This window comes from Chiloscyllium plagiosum, chromosome 40, assembly GCF_004010195.1.
Source record: "Chiloscyllium plagiosum isolate BGI_BamShark_2017 chromosome 40, ASM401019v2, whole genome shotgun sequence".
NCBI classification, from domain to species: domain Eukaryota; kingdom Metazoa; phylum Chordata; class Chondrichthyes; order Orectolobiformes; family Hemiscylliidae; genus Chiloscyllium; species Chiloscyllium plagiosum.
In genome coordinates, this window is record NC_057749.1 from 9,770,728 (window position 1) to 9,788,187 (window position 17,460).

General features: G+C 39.1%; 1 protein-coding gene across 5 annotated transcripts in view; it reads left to right on the forward strand.

Annotated features, from left to right (window-relative positions):
• Nucleotides 1-17,460, forward strand: part of csk (C-terminal Src kinase) — a 141,680-nt gene that overhangs the window by 48,534 nt on the left and 75,686 nt on the right. The window contains exon 1 of one of the 5 annotated variants that reach the window (XM_043680262.1): nt 13,544-13,619. The exons of the other annotated variants lie outside the window; for them this stretch is intronic. The gene's annotated coding sequence lies outside the window, so the exon portion shown is untranslated. Of the gene's footprint in view, nt 1-13,543; nt 13,620-17,460 lie in introns of those variants that run through there. 5 annotated transcript variants of the gene reach the window in all.

Genomic DNA, 17,460 nt, shown 5'->3' on the forward strand with positions numbered 1-17,460 from the left:
CGCTCTCTCTCTCCCGCGCTCGCTCTCTCGTGCGCGCTCTCTCGTGCGCTCTCTCTCTCGTGCGCTCTCTCTCTCGCGCTCGCTCTCTCTCTCGCGCTCGCTCGCTCTCTCTCGCGCTCGCTCGCTCTCTCGCGCGCTCGCTCGCTCTCTCGCGCGCTCTCTCTCTCTCGCGCGCTCTCTCTCTCCCCCTCCTCTCCCTCTCTCGCTCTCTCTCCTGTAAGACACTGTTTTAGCACAGCCCTTCAGCCCTGTGAAACCAATCTGAAACCCATCTAACCTACACTATTCCATTCTCGTCCATATGCCTATCCAGTGACCATTTAAATCCCATAAAGTTGGCAAGTCTACTATTGTTACAGGCAGTGTATTCCACATCTCTACTACTCTGAGTAAAGAAGCTACCTCAGACATCTGTCCTACATCTATCGCCCCTCAATTTGAAGCTGTGCTCCCGTGTGCTAGCCATCACCATTCTAGGAAACAGGCTCTCTCTGTCTATCCTATCTAACCCTCTGATTATCTTGTATGTCTCAAGCCACCTTTCAACCTCCTTCTCTCTATCAAAAATAGCCTCGAGTCCCTCAGCCTTTCCTCATAAAACCTTCCCTCCATACTAGACAACATCTTTGTAATCTCCTCTGAACCCTTTCTAAAGCTTCCACATCCTTCCTATAATGCAGTGACTAGAACTGCCACAATACTTCAAGTGCAGCCGCACCAGAGTTTTGTACAGCTGCAGCATGACCTCATGGCTCTGAAACTCGATCCCTCTACTAATATAAGCTAACACACTGTGACTTCTGGACAGCCCTATCAATCTGGGTGGCAACTTTGAGGGATCTATGTACATGGTCACTGAGATCTCTCTGCTCAGCTACACTACCAAGGATCTTACTATATGCACAGTAGTCTGCATTCCTGTTACCTCTTCCAAAGTGAATCACCTCACACTTTTCTGCATTAAATGCCATTTGTCACCTCTCAGCCCATCTCTGCAGCTTATCTATGTCCCTCTATAACCTACAACATCCTTCGACACTATCCACAACTGTACCAACTTTAGTGTCATCTGCAAATTTACTAACCATTCTACACTCTCATCCAGGTCATTTTGTGTCAAGGGGTGTTTATGGGGATTGTCGCAAGTATTTGGAACAGCAGCGTTAAGTTGGGATAATCTGGTTTTTCGGATAGGTTAAATAATTCTATATTCTGTTCTCTTTTGTTTGTATTTCATTGGTAATCTTGCAAATAAATTCTGTTTTGTTTAAAACTAAATGGTTGGGCCAGTTGTATCACTCCTGGAATATCCATATTTCACCTGCTTAACACAACTAGCAAAGTCACAGTTGGGACTGCTTTCTTGAAATGTTTTGAGGGGGTCTGGCCTGATCCATAACCAGTACCATACACTAATCATATTTTTGGGTTGGAATTTTATTTGTGTTCAACATAGAGCTAGAGTATAGTCAGAAAAATAGAAATGTTACAGTGCAGGAAACCATTCAGCCCTTTGTCGCCATGCTGACTCTGTGCAAAAGCAGCTCAACTCGTTCCATAGATTATGAAATACTTTAGAGCCTGATAAATACAGGGGAACCTTGGTTATCCGAACGAAATTGGCGGGCAGTATTTCGTTTGGATAATCGACTACTCGGTTAGTTCATTAAATGCCTTCCCTCTGGGGCTTGGAGTTTTTAAAGCCTGCGACCCATTCAGGAGATGAGACAGTAACACACTGCACGCGAGCTCCTGCCCAACACTGCCCCTGCCCACCCCCAATACTGCCATCGCACGCCCCCAACCCCATCCAACACTGCCCCCCCGTCACTCCCAACACCAGCCCCTGCCCGCCCCCTACCTCCTCTCCGGGGCAGCCGGACTGTACACCAACAACAGGGCTGCTGCTGCCTTTGTGGCGTAAGTCTCCAAATAGTGTGTGTGCGCACGCACAAACAAACACACACACACACACATGTTTTTACTGCAACTTTTTGACAGGTTCCACCTTTGCCCTGTATAGGACAATGCTGCAGAGATTATCTGGGGAAGGGGGTGTTTAGGGTACTCTCCTCTGTAGAACTCCAGGGAAAGTGTGGGGAGAGAGAGGGTATGGGAGGTTAGTCATTAGGAGAAGGTGCCTGTTTAATTACTGTAAATAAAAGATGCGATCAATGTTGGAAACAAGTCTTTGATGTAATGTTTCTATCGGGACCTCGAGATCACCTTCGGATAATCTGATTTTCGGATAATTGGTATTCGGATAATTGAGGTTCCTCTGTAATAGCAATACAGACTACTGAGCCTTATTTGTCAGATTAAGGCTTAGTTTTCTTCAAATTAGAAGTGAATCTTGAAAGATTAGAAAATTCATCTTTTACTTCTGTCCCATTCCTTGAAATCCCTGTAAGCTGGATTCCCTAAGTACATTAAACTATAACAAAAGTCTTGATTCAACACGTTTTACTACTTTGTCTCTTTAACTATTTGTTGTACCAAAGGACTTTATGCTCAGCAATTTCATTTCAGTTTAGCAGTTCATAAAAGTGATGAAAAGTCTCTTTAATATTGAAGTAATAAAAATATATCACTTTTTATAATTTATCATTCAAAGTCCAATTTGCTGTGTTTTATGAACCAACATAATGTAGTGTGCAGCTGATAAAGGCTCCAGTTTTCTCTCCATGGCATTGTGTACCGGGTTTATTTCCTGCTCATGCTGCTTGCCAATAGCTTAGGTTTGAAGGATTTGGAGGTGGATACTTAATATGTTTGACCACTTTATGAATGAACTTTCCATTGCCATCAGGTTCTGAAGTGGGTCTCAAACTAGAGCCGATGATTCAGAAGCAGGGTCTTTTTGGAGGTCTTTTAACTCGTTGTGTTAAAAGACCTCCAAAATAGCTAACACTGACGACTTTTGTTTTGAAAAAAAAAACAAAGAAAAACAACTCTTAAAGTCGAAGGCCTTGAAACAAATCTGCACTTTTCCCCATTAGATTTATTTTTTTCTTTGAGCTTGTATGACTTATTAATTGCCATTTATTTTAAGAGAAAAACACACATGTTTGAATTTGAGTCTCACAGCGTCATGAATTTAGTTTGTGGGCTGATGGGTGTTTAATTATAGTGTGAAACAGCAGAAAATTACAAGGTGTCAGTGTGACTCTTTATAATTGAAGCAGAAGGTTCTGATTCAGTATATTGTATAAGAATTTATCTTACACTTCCTGGAACAACGTTAAAACGTATCTGCAAGAGATGGCAGAGTGCCATGTTTTTGAGGGGTTTAAGACTTCTCATCTGTTCCGATGATTGCGATGATGCTTCAACAATGGCAAAGTCATTTTCTGTATCTTGGTCGATGTTTATCCTTTCAGCAAGCACTGCAGAAACAGGTTGATGAATCTTGCTAGGTGTGTGCAGTTTATCGTGCTGGTCAGCAATTTATGCAGGCACATTTCAGAAGTAGCTTACTGACTGAAGTGCTTTGCAACTTGCTGATGGGAATGGGAATTATCCCACTCCCTGAGTGTCTCTCCTCCTCTGTGCTCTTTCTCCTCTTCCTCTTCCTCTTCTCCCTTCTTCCTCCTCCTTGCTCCTTCCTCTCCCTTCCTCCTCTCCCTTCCTCCTCTCCCTTCCTCCTCTCCCTTCCTCCTCTCCCTTCCTCCTCTCCCTTCCTCCCTGCAATCCACATGGCTGTAAAGGCAAGCACCTTAAATATACGTTCAAATACCACAAACATGCTGTTTCCAATTGGTTTGATTTGTCATGCACATGTTGAAATAAGCAGGAATATTACCATTTGCAGTTCTGAGTATTCCATTTTTAAACACTGCAGTTCAAAAACATTTTTTCAATTTTCTGTGCACCCCTCTCAAATATTGTGTGAAGTAATAGTTTTGTGCATTGCAATTGACTACCTACACCCCACAACTCCCCTGCCACACCAAATGACCATTAATTACACTAATTTGATATCCCTCTACAAAGCTATGTAACGGTGAGAATTTGTGGATAATATACGTCTCAAATGACTGTGGACAGCAGTTATATTTCTGTTGAAACTAATCATTCATTCAATAGTATCAGTTAACATTGAATGTTGTAGGTCCCTTGGGAGTGGATCTCTCTGGAAAGAAGTTTAGTATCTGAACAATGGTCTGAATTAGATGGCCACAGTCTAAATTCGAGGTGGTCCTTATGTTCCTTAGTGGAGCTAGTGGGCAGCTCTTCCCAGGTCCATTCTGAAGTTGTTGAAGGTTCTCCATATTTTCAGTAAAAGGTTGAAAGCTGGGATTTCACAACATGGGTCAGTTGACATTTTGGCATTTGTGAAAGTGAGGACTGCAGATGCTGGAGATTAGAGCTTAAAAATGTGTTGCTGGAAAAGCGCAGCAGGTCAGGCAGCATCCAAGGAGAAGGAGAATCGACGTTTCGGGCATAAGCCCTTCTTCAGGAATGGCATTTGTGGTCAACAAGGAGCTATGCCATTGAGAAGTAGGAGTATCCTTTTGAGATGCAAGAGTGTATTCCAGTAATGTTTGCGATTTCAGATCGGTGCATGAGAATTCTTCAAATCCCATGTTTGTTGAAGTACTTTTTAAGTTCTTGACTGATGGTGTTCTTTGAGGAGGATTCTTTCTTGCAGGTGTCAGGAGGTTCAGTGTGTGCCAGCTTAGAAGCTCACTTGAGCTGTGATGGTCTCAGCTTTCCAGAAATAATCCTCTTGACTTCCTGAGGATGGATGTAGAGGCTCTTGAACCAGAGTTGAACAGCAACACTGCCTTGTTGAATAGACTAGAGTGAGGTATGTGTGTGATCTTGCTACCAAACAACCAGAAGAATGGAACACAAGTTCCTGGTTTGTAATGGAGGGGTGGTGTATTTTTTTCCTTTTCCACTTGTGTCAAGTGCGCTGTGACTAACTCTTTCAATACCTAAGGTTATGATCGTATACAGACATGAGATTGTATTTGTGTTTGTGATCACCTTTGAACGTTTGGCATAGCGAGTCACTGTGCTTTGGAGAACCATTACATGACTTTTAAGAAACATTTCAGAGTGGTTAGATTCCCATTGCATTAATTTTGAGTAAACCAAAGGGGATCACGACCTGAAACATGAGCCATGATTTTTCTTCATTGATGTTGCCTGATCTGAGTGTTTTGAGCATTTTTAAATTATTTAGGATCTCTAGTTTCCCCACTGTTTTGCTTTTTGCTCAATGTGGAAGTTGGATTTCCAATCCTGTTGTTGAATTTTGTAAACGTGTACCACCAGTGCTTAGGATCTGGACAGCCAGTAGCTCAGAGGTTTGTTTCTCATTGTAAGTATTCATCATAAAAGTTAATGTATATTTTCACTTTCAAACTCTTCTACATTTCAATTGTTAAATTCTTGATCTTTTGTTGAATTTTGACTGTTAACAAATTTTAGGGCAAAATCATCGACTGTAGGTGAGCATTAAATATAGCTGTAAGTTAGGAATGATACTTTGGGAACTCATGACTACATGACCCAATCAGGTTTCTGGTAGTTACTGAGCATTTGGAATGCAGTGCATTGCAAATGGAATTTGTCCAAGGGCATTTCATGATGGGTAGTGATTACTTTATACAGCTTATTTGAACTGTGATGCAATCTGCTATTTGACTTGGATGTGACATAAATTTTCCCCTCAAACTTGTTTTTTCCACATGTGATTTAGTGATGTTGTAACTGGTTGAGTTGCTGAAACTGTTTTCTGTAGAATCCCTGAGTCCTGTTTGGTTGGGCTTGATAGGTGCTGTGTAAGCTGAGTTTAACAATTTGATTGAGATCTTTACAGCTTTTAACATAAAATCAACATGGGTATTTATTCTATCATCATATGTTCAAAACAGTATTTTAACTTTCTACCCATGTCCAGTCATAGAAAATTCACCCTGTAGCATTATGTAATACAATTGGAAACTATGTTCAGAATGATTAAAGTCAGTCTGTAGGTGTGTGGGATGGATTCCTTTGACAAGTAAACTAGGACAGTAACTCCACAAACTTGTACACCTACTGAGTCTGTATTTTACTTGTTTAATTTGCACTGAGCTGCAGTAAAATATTAATGTGCAATGACTCTTTATAAATGTTAGCTGGAATTTAGTGAAGTTTCAGTACTGAAATTTCACTAAAGCCGATTTTTGATTGTTTGCATTCTTTTTAAAGAGACTGCTGGTACACATCTGTATTAATGTTATGCAAGTTGAAGCTGGAACTTTTTGCACAGCAATGTTTAAGGTTAGAACAGTGAATGGCATATTTCAGCATTGCCAATGTTGAGAGTTTGTCACTTCTGGCAGTCTCTGCACTGCTGCTGATTTTGTTTTTGCCAATTTCCTTCACTTGGCCTAAATAATATCTGGCCAGACTGTTTGGAAGCATGTTCTAATCTGAATCTTGTGTATGATGTGAAAGCAATTGAAAATGATTTGCATATGGTGCAATGTGAATGGCACTCCACTCCTTTATTTTCTCCACTCAGTTCCTGGCTTTGATCCTCCCATCACCCCAACAAATGAAGTATTTATCTTGTAGTATAAATTAATGTATAACTAAGATTAAATGAAGAGGAGAGTTCAGGATTTTCATTGAGGACTCCATCAGTGCTGCTTTTGCATCTAGTTGAGTGCTCAAAGGTTTCAGTAACCTTTCAATTTTGGTCTATCTCTAGGCTTGCCCTTTGCTATAGTAGTATAACTGAAACAAGGAGCATCAAACTTTCAACTTTACACAAAACTTTTTTTTAATACAGGAGTAGCACTTTCTAGTAAGTGATGCCCAAATGTTCTGAAATACCTTTGCTTGACTTGAAATCAGATTGCGATAGTATATACTATGATCTAGAAAGACCAATGCTTCAGTCCTGGTTTCATACTGAGATAACTGACCATGAATGGTAGTGGTAAATTTAGCCTAATTTTTGAATTGATGGTGCAGAAGTGATTTGAAATTCTTGCTAGTTTACTCTCCATTGTCTTCTGTCATAAATGAACTGTGAAGTTGTAATTTTATACATGTTACACAGTTGCAAGTTTAATTTGAAGGAACTATGCAGAGAAAGTACAAGTTTTTGCAATGTAGGAATTTTGGAACGTAGGACTTCAGGGCAGGGAGCCATTTGCCACTTTGAGTCTGGTTCCACATTCAATAAGAGAACTCCATTTTGCTATCTACTTCTGAAGCTATTTGACTCCCTGTTTACCAAAATCTGTCCAAGTTGGCATTCAATGACCCTGTTTCCATTGGTTTCTGGGCAAGAGAATTGCACATACTTGCAACCATCTGAGAGAGAAAAGAAATTCTCTTCCTCTCTGCTTTGAAAGATAGGTCTCCTATTTTTGGTGTCCTCCAAGAAAGGAAGCACTATCCCCATATTCATCCGTTAAGTTCTCTCAGGATCTTGAATTTTCAATAAAATTATATCATTTTTCTAAACCCCAGTGATTATCGTGCCAACTTGCTCAATCTTTCTTATGATGGGGCCGCTGCCTTCTCTGGAATGAAGAATGAGTTGACTGAATCTCCTTTGAATTGCTTTTGTCACCATTACATCCTTTTCACACAAGAAACCAAAACTGGTCTGGTAGGTCAGAATATTGGGCAGATTTAACCATATATTGGCTTGCCGAAGCCTTGTGTGGCTGTAGTAAAACGTTCTTACTTTAGTATTGCATTCCCCTTGCAATACACAATACCATTGCATTTGTTTTCCTAATTGTTTGCTGTACTTGCATGCCAACTTTGTGTATCAAGGCACCCGAGTCCCTCTGTGATGCCACATTCTGCAAACACTCTCCAGTTAAATAGTGTTCTACTCTTGCTGCCAAAGTGGGCAAGCTCACAATTTTCCATATTACCCTCTGTCAATGATTTCCTTATTCATTTAATCTACCTGCATGCTTTTGAAACCCTTTGCCTTCTCTCGACAGCTTACTCTCTTCCTCTATCTTGGTATTATTGACAAATATAGTTATTCCTTCATCCAGGTTACGGGTGTAATTTGTAATTAATTGAGGCCTTGGAACTGACCATTTTACGAATTTCTTTCAACTCCTCATCATTCTCCTAATCCACTCAGATCTGTAGTTCTGAGAGATTCATTGTATCTTCTTTAATAAAAACAGACACAAATTAATCATTTAAGCTTCTCTGCCATTTCTCTATTCCCCATTATAAAATTTCGTGACTCTGCATGTAATGAACTTCCATTCAGCTGAGCAAAATATTTCCTTTTTAGATTAGATTACTTAGTGTGGGAACAGGCCCTTCAGCCCAACAAGCCCACGCTGACCCTCCGAAGTGCAACCCACCCAGACCCATTCCCCTACACCTAACACTACGGGCAATTTAGCATGGCCAATTCACCTAGCCTGCACATCTTTGGACTGTGGGAGGAAACTGGAGCACCCGGAGGAAATCCACGCAGACACTGGGAGAACGTGCAAACTCCACGCAGACAATTGCCTGAGGTGGGAATTGAACCCAGGTCTCTGGTGCTGTGAGGCAGCAGTGCTAACCACTGTGCCACCATGAGTTTTTACAGTTTGTTTTAGCTTTTGTTTTGATAGGTTGCATTCATATTTAAATCTCCCTTTCCTGACCTGTTTGTTGGTTTTCCTTTGCTGTATTCCTAAAAGCCTCTCAATTATCAGATTTCCAATAATTTCTGGCAACTTTGTCGGCCTTTTCAGGGTTGTACACGATTAAAAGAATTTCCCTTGTCAGCCATAGTTAACTGACTTGTGGGATTTTGCACCCTGATTAGTTAGTGTAAACAATGTAGTAGGCAATGGATGGTCTTTGAAGAACTATGTAAAGTGGTGCCCTTTGTTGTATACTTCCCAATCCACTTCTACCAAGTTGTGATTTATACCATCATAACTTCCCTTATTCAAATATAACACCCTTGCTTAGGATTAACCTACCTCCCTGTCAAAAATAATGTAATATCTATCACATTGTGATGACTTGCTGCTAAATGTTCTTTTACAACAACAATATTAATTAGCCCTTGTTCATTACATAATACTCATCTGAAATAACTCCTGAATATGTGGTCATTACTTTTATACTTAACCATAGATCCAAACTTTGCACGTTCAAACTGGAGTGTGACATTGTATATTGTTACATTGACTGTCGTGAAGAGGCTTTCTTCAATAAGATTTTTTGATTTAGTTCTGTCTCATTGCACATTGTCAGGTCTAGAATAGCCTACTCTCTGGCTAGCATGAAAACATAATATTCAAAGAATGTGTTGAATAAACTCCATAAATCATTTTCCAGGTTGATTGTGATTTGCCCTGTCTCCATGTGGATTGAAGTTACCCATAATTATCACAATACCTTTTTTTTTACAGATCCTATTAATTTCTGTCTATATACACCCTTCTAAACTTAAGCAAAATATTTGTTGCACAAGTCTCTGTTTAGAGACCACAGTGACTGGTTTCCCAGCAACACATTCTCTTTTATTTTACCCAGGCTAGATACACCATATAAATGTGAGTGTCAAAATGCATGTCAATATGTTACAGGAAATGCCCAACCCCTCTAACAATTGCACTTTTAGAAATCGCAAGTAATTTGTTAGCAATTATGCTGCCACTTGAACTAAGAAATATAATGACTATAATTAACTGGAATGTATCTTGTTTAATGTAGAAATTTGTCTAGCATTCTCCCAGTTATCTCAAATGTTTTAAACTGTGTTTTAGAGACTGCCTATTGTACCAACTTTTCTCTTGAAATATACAAGTCAAGGCATGAAATGTTTATTAAGGTCTTTTTGCGGGAGCGAAGCTATTGTGCAAGTATTTGAGGTTCAACGTGATTGGAAAGCGTGTTGAAAAAGCATTGTGGAGGTCACATTCTTAGCAAGCCTAAATATAGAGGCTTTATTGTGTATGAGTAAAGAAATTAGTTAAAAAAAACTATTTCCAATAATTTTGAGACAGAAACCAGGATGTAATCTTTTGCATTTAATGTATGTAATACTGTATAACAGTTAACTTGTGATTGCACAAGTAAATGAAAAGAATGGATTTTTGCGTTGAGCAACAATTAGTTCAAATGCTAAAGTTATTTGTCGAATTGGTCTGTCTGTTGAAGCTTTAACATAGCAGTGGTTTTCAAGTTTTGCAGGTGAGGGAGACTTACCCTTCAGATATTGTCTCATGTAGATCCCAATTTATAAAGCATGTCCTCATTTCAGGAAATATTAAATATGTAGAAATGTGGATGCAAAGATATTTTAAAAATTATTTGACATTGTGAAATATAAGTTTGGATATGGATGTTATCTTGTAGATTATTTAATTTAAAAATCTGGAATCAAAATTATGCCTTTTACTTCACTCTTGAGCAGTCAATTGCTAAAAAAGTTATTTTTGAGACTGAAATCTTGCTTTTGTGATTTTACAAATGCTTGGTTATTTAATGTGTTCCATGATGTTGAATCTGCAGAATTTGTCTGACCAAGGCAGCCATTATCTAAGCATTTCCTTTTCCACTTGTCTCCCTGACGGACTGTTCAATTGTAGTACATCAGCTCAGAGCTTCCAATCAGTATTGGAATTTTTGCATCTGATGCTGATCAGTCAGAAAACTTTTCATTTATGGTGACACTTAGAAGTGTCTGACTTGTGCGATAAAGTAGTCAGAAGAGTCACTCAGTGCTGAAACCCAGGGAGACTTTTGAAGAACGTCATTGCAGAAGCCATGCTCCCTTTTGCAGTTCATGCGACCGGAATTGATACTCCAGCAGGTACAAGTGTAGCCTACCCACCGTTTTCTCATATTTGCATCCTTCCCTAAATCAAATGTCCAGGAATGTGTATGGTACTTAAGATGCAGTCTCGTTAGTGCCTTGTAAAACTGTCGGGTTTGGTTTAGCTGTTGATTGGATCATTGATTTGTGATACAGAGTAAGGCCAACAGCATGAGTCCAATTTCCACATTGACTAAGGTTAGTATGAAGGAATCTCCTCCTTTCAACCTCTCCCTTCACGACGGTATGGTGACCCTTAGATTAAATCACCACCTTCTAATGAGAGTGCAGTCCAATGGGTCTGGTAAGACTATAAAGACTATTTACTGTATAGCTGAATCATAAGCATGATTCAAGGCTTTCATAATACTTGGGGTAGAAAGGGATAAAGGAAATGGTTCTTGAAGAATCTGGAGAAACTTGACTTGAGTAATGTGGAAGCAGTGTTCAGATAACCAGTCGTTTGTTCATTGCATTGCCCATGGTCAGTTGATATACAAGATAACTTCATAAACTCACTACATTGAGCCATGTTACTAGAGCTTGCAGTTAAATCACAACTGTTGCAATTGCATCGATAATAGGAAATGTTAATGTAAAATTGTGAGCAAAATGTTGAACAGGAAACTGGGTTGAGAAGAGGAAGTATATACACCAAATGAAAAACTGTTAGCATAAATTCTGTAACCTTAGTTCCCGTGTGCATGTTTTTGAAAATCTGAGTAACAGCTACTTTTGTGTTCATATATATCTCTTCCCATCTAAATAATGTAGCTTTTACAGACAATGGCCAAGGTACCAGCGTTGGCCAGTTGGCAGATAGTAAGATTGAGGGAAGAATGATATTGTCAGCTCATGAAATCTTTGGGATGGTTTGGAAGGCAAGCTGTGATGTGCCAATGGATAAAAAGTAAATTGAAAGGAAGGATGAGGGCATTTAGGAGGACTGGAATAAGTGGCTGAGTTGGGTCAAAGAAGGAATGCCTGATCAGCCAGACCAAATATGAAATGATGAAATGGAGTCTTTGTGAGGGGGGTAGTTGGTCAAAGTTGGGACTGGAGCAATTCTCAAATCACTGAGGGTCAATTTTGTCAAATCAATGATGGAAAAGGGCAGCCTTTCAGTGTGATAAAACCTCTGGTAAAGTCCAATTTGGCCAACTCTGGTTAACCCAGAACTGTTGTGCTCAAGCATTTTTAGTTTCAGTCTTTGTATAGGATGCTCTATGCCTAAGAGTACTGTGAAAAACTGATTCAGAGACTTTTAAAAAATGTTCAAGAATGAATGGAATTTTCCAATATTTTAATTTTTTAAAAACTCAAGAAAGAATTTGGATGCTTCAAAATAATTTAAATTTCAAATTTTGAGGAGTACTGGCTGCATGTATATACTGTCCATGGTGTCAAAGAATATTTGGTGATGTGTGGTTTCATGCAAATAAAGCAACTTTTGGTTATTATCTCTGGTAAGAAGAAAATGAAAGGCAGTCGGGATTTTAGTTTCACGTTTGGGTACTGGCTGATTTGTAATGTTTTGGATATTTTAGATTGTGTGGCTGGTTGAGTTGTAAGAGTGATTTAATGTCAGTATGTTAAGACAGTACTGATGATATGGGCAATTATGGATGAGGGAATGTGCTGAATCTGGGTTGACGACTGCTTCTCAAAAGAAACTGCTGTTGGTTATTTTCAATTTATGCAAAGTGTAGTGTAACAGGTATTGCGTGGCCCATTAGTGCTAAATTTTGCTTGTGGTATTGCATTGAATTGAAAAATGACATGACATAATCTGCAAAGTGATAGTGTCATTTTTAACAGGAATTGAGCTCGAAGCATGAAAACAGTGTTATACTAATGAATTGAAATTACAGGTTTTGGTGTCTTATATTGTTTGAAGTTTTTCTCCTATATTGATTTGGTTTTGGCATCAGAGTTATGCTTTTGAAGTTCACTAACATAGTCTACCAGGATAAAAATCACACACCAGGTTAAAAGTATGCGTTTTCTGAGCATCGCTCCTTTGTCAGGTAGCTGGGTAGGGGTGGGGGGTGTGAGGGCTGGATACAAGATCAAAGTGCCATATAATTGATGCAATTGCTGCTAAATCTTTAGTCACTGTGAATGGGGATGCAAGTTTCAATTGATTATTGTGTAAATCCCAGAACTGCTTTCAAGTCACAGACCTGAGATAATTTAAGGTTTTATCAGATTATAAATGTGACATCTCAGCTCTGACAATGCATTAAAGGTGTGAGGTTAAGTCTGACTGTATCCTAACCTTGAGTCTGACTGGTTCTCTTTCCAAAGTAGGGATTTATAAAATGTCATATTGACTGCCTACAGATTTGTGTTTTTTGAACAAAATAGAATGTATCTGCAAATTCACCCCGTAGACTGACTGACGTACGTGTGTGTGTGTATGAGAGAGAGAGAGAGAGAGAGAGAGTCTGTGATCTTGTACTATAAATTTTGAGTCCCATGATCCCGCCCCACTAGCTTCCTGGTGAAGGTGTAGTGCTCCAAAAGCTTGTACTTTCAAATAAACTATGACCTGGTGTTGTGTGATTTTTAACTTTGTCCACCCCAGTCCAGCACCGGCACCTCCACATCATAGCCGACTAGGCCATAGGGTAGCAGCAGAGGCAAACCACTATAAATGCCGGAGGAAACAACACAGAAGCGCTTCACAGGAGGCTCCCAAGCACTGAGGATGTCACCTAGACAGGGGACGAAACGTCTGCAACACAAATTCCCAGCTCAGCGAACAGAACCACAACTGTAAGAGTAGAAAAACACAATGCAAGTTGGGAGGGTAAGGAGGTTTTCCTTTCTCACTGATCAAATTAGTCAGATATGGATTCTTGTTTTTTTCCTTGTTTGTAAAAAGTCACTTTCTGGTATGAACCTGTTATTGATCGAATGGATATTACTATCTTTATAAGCCTCACACTTTGCATAACCAAAGTATGGAAGGGCTCAAGCATTTCATCCTCAAAAATGCTAAGTTGGTCAGTACTTTGTATATCTTGACAGTCTATTTCAAAAATGTGCTGTTTGTTTGGTGTGTTTATTAGTTGCACCTTTTACAAGTAATCTCTGATTGTGATCCTTATTCTTTGTCCCACACGGACACCATCATACAGACCCAACAAATGCACTTTAATCTAACTTTATTAGCATGCTTCACCAACAAATGTGTGTGCATAACATACTCATTTTCAGAGGCACAGGTGGGAGTATATGAGACTGTTACCAGAAGTATAATTATTGTGGTAAATGGCTTTTGTAATATTTTAACTCTTAAGATTGAGGTATCAGTGTGTTCTCAAAATGCTGAGAACTTTGTATTATCTTTCCAAGTTAAAGATACATTCTGTGTTGTGACTTTTAAGTTTTTTTAGAAAACAAATACTTCCAAATGGTTTGATTTGACACAAATGGATAGATGGATGTGTGTTTGGCAGCCAAGGGGTTTTTATGATGTACTTTTCGGCCCCATGTCTCAAGAAGGATGTACTGGCCCTGGAGCATGTTCGAAGGAGGTGCAGGAGATTGGCCCCAGCAAAGCCAAGCTTAACATATGAGGAATGTTTGAGGATTCTGGGTCTGTACTCTATGGAGTTTAGAAGGATGAGCGGAGAATCTAATAGAAACTTACAGTATACAGAATGACCTGGACAGAATAGATGTTGGGAAGGTGTTTCATTTGGTAGGAGAGACTTCAGACCTGAGGGCATAGCCTTAGAGTAAAGGGAAGACCTTTTTAGAATGGAGATAAGGAGAAACTTCTTCGGCCAGAGAGTGGTGAATCTATAGAATTCATTGCCTCAGAAGGTTGTGGAGGCCAGGTCATTGAATATATTTAAGACAGAGATAGATGGGTTCTTTATTATCAAGGGGATCAAGGGTTATGGGGAGAAAGCTAAAGAATCAGTTTCTCATGATTGAATGGTAGAGCAGACTCGATGGGCTGAATGGCCTGATTCCTGCTCCTGTGTCTTATGGTCTTATGACATCATTCTTGAGCTATCACTTCTCATATTAACATTCAGGTTAACATGTAAAGGGATAATTTGTGACCATTGTTTGTCAGATTCCCAAGTTTACTGCGGGAAATGCATAATTTAGAAATACAAAAAAGCTTGTGTTTCAGTGACCAAGATGGAGCAGTTTTGAGACCACATCTTTATTTTCTGAATCTCACCTGAATTCCAGTTCTCTTGTGGTGGTGTTATATTGGGCAAGATAGCTATTCCCCACAGGAATCCACTTGTAGGACAGCTTGAAGTAACAAAGTTAGCAGTTTGTGTATTGGGAAGTTAGTAGCGACAGGAATGAATAAGCATAGAAATTTTCTTTCACCTTTATTTAATAAGAATAAATCCACCTTTTCCAATCAATCCATGTTACTGAAACTTCTCTACTGGAATCATTTTCAGAACTCTTCTTCACCTTCTCTCAAGCCTTATCATCTTTCTAAGGTATCAGGTTCGTTATTGGACATACTGGTTTGCCCTGAGCTGGAGAACAAGTATTGTCATAAACATTCTTCATATGCTGCTTGTTTTTGTTCTCAATATCTCAGTTTATCAAGTCCTGGATTCCATTTGTTTTCCTACACCATTTCAACTTGCCTTGCCTCTATCAACAGTTTGTGAACATATGCCAGCAAGTCACTACGGTCCCTCTCAAAATTGTTCCCTTTTATAACTGTCCTTTTCACCTTCCTACCAAAATGCGTCACTTCACACTTCTCTGCATTAAATTTAATCTCTCATAAATATGCCCTAGCTACCAGTGCCTCTTCTCTTGAATCTACACTATACTGCATTTGACATATTTATCAAGTTTTGTGTCATTGCAGATTTTGGCATTGTGCATTTGGTATACCCAAATCCACGCCATGAATATAAATCAAGTAAAGTGGTGCTTAATAGCACTGATCCCTGAAGAACTCTGCTGTAAATCTTCTTTCAGTTTGTGAAACAACTCTTCACCATGAATGTTAACTATCACTTAGTCAATCTCCTATTCTTCTGCCATTTTTTTCTTCGCCTTCACCTTCACAACTGTTAAGTCTGTGTGCAGATTTTCAATGATAAAGTGCATTCGTGCCTATTGGGTGTTCCAAAATGTTTCATAACCAATAGAAGTACTTTTCAAATGTTAATCAAAATGGAGATGAAAAAAAAATCAGACAGCCACATTGCACAGTGCAAAGTCAACTAACAGCAGTGAGATGATCAGGTAATCGGATTTGGCACTCGGTCAAAGAATACACCCTGCTTTTTCTTTGAAAGATGTTGAGAGTTCCCCATCTATTAAGCCAGACAAGACCTCAGTTTAAAATCTTATTTAAAAGATGACATCTCTAACTGTGGAGTTCTGCTATGTGAAACTTATTTCAACCCAAGCCACGTTCAATCATTGTACCAACACACTGATTTGCAGATGGCTCAGCAGCACTTCATTTAAAAGTCTCACGTTTTGTCTGACTTTAGCCATCCCTCCTTGCATACCTCCCGAGAAGTTTGTGTTCTTCTGAATTTGACTTTTTGAGCATCCCAATTTCACTTGCCCCTCCAATTAATGGCCATATATTGAAGGTCATTGGCCCTTAGCACTACAATGCTCTCCATAAACTTTATCGTTACCTCTTTTCATGTAGTCCTGAAAACCACCATCTTTTGACTTGAGCTAACATCTTATTGTCTTGGTGTCATTGCTTAATGCAGAGGTTTTGCAGGGCTTTTTATTATGTTAGAAGCACATTTACAAATGTAGTTTGCTATTGAAGCACTGTCTCAATATTGTATTGAAACATTGGCCAAGTTTATACGCCGCTTTACAGAAGAACTCGAACCAATGGACTGACCAAAGTGAGATCTTTCACAGACCAAAAGCTGATGCCTTTGGCTATGTTGTATTTGGTTTCCCAATTTTGAGATCTTCTACTTTTAAACCTGTGAGAAGAATACTCTTATTTTATGTACTGATTAAAATAATGAGCTTCTGGAAAACATGAAAATTGCCATGACTTTAAAAGAGTAAGTGTTTGTTGTATTTTATTTCAGAATCAACAAAATGGGCGTGTTATATCATGCTTGGATAAGGAACTGATTAGCTGAGTCTGAAGTGGCATGAAATTGGATTTTAATGAAAACACTTTGGGATGAATTATCGTGTAATGACTGCAAATATGTTTTGTTTTCATTTAATGAAAAGATGGTATTTTCAATTGATCAGTTCCTACTTCTGTTGAGCAGTGAGGCATTCATAAATTCTATCCATCTTAGTGAAATAGATTTAGCTCATTATGATTTAGCAGTGACAGTAGAATCCTGAAACTAAATGCTTGGCCACCAAAGTGTGAAGTTTCCAAAAATCTGTGACCAATGTGTAAGTTGTAGATATAAGATCCAGCCATTTTAGAGATAAAAGAAAATCACATATATAAACTGGCAAAGATACAGACATTGATTTTTCCGTCTTGCATATTTGAGAGGCAGGAACAAGATATTCATTGCATCTGTTTGATGACGTTAGGGAGAGGTATGATCCATTTTAGGTGTTTGTTGGAACTTATTTAGTTTCTATCAACTGCTGAAAAGACATTCACTGTCTAAACTCAGGGTCCAGAGAATCCAGCAGTC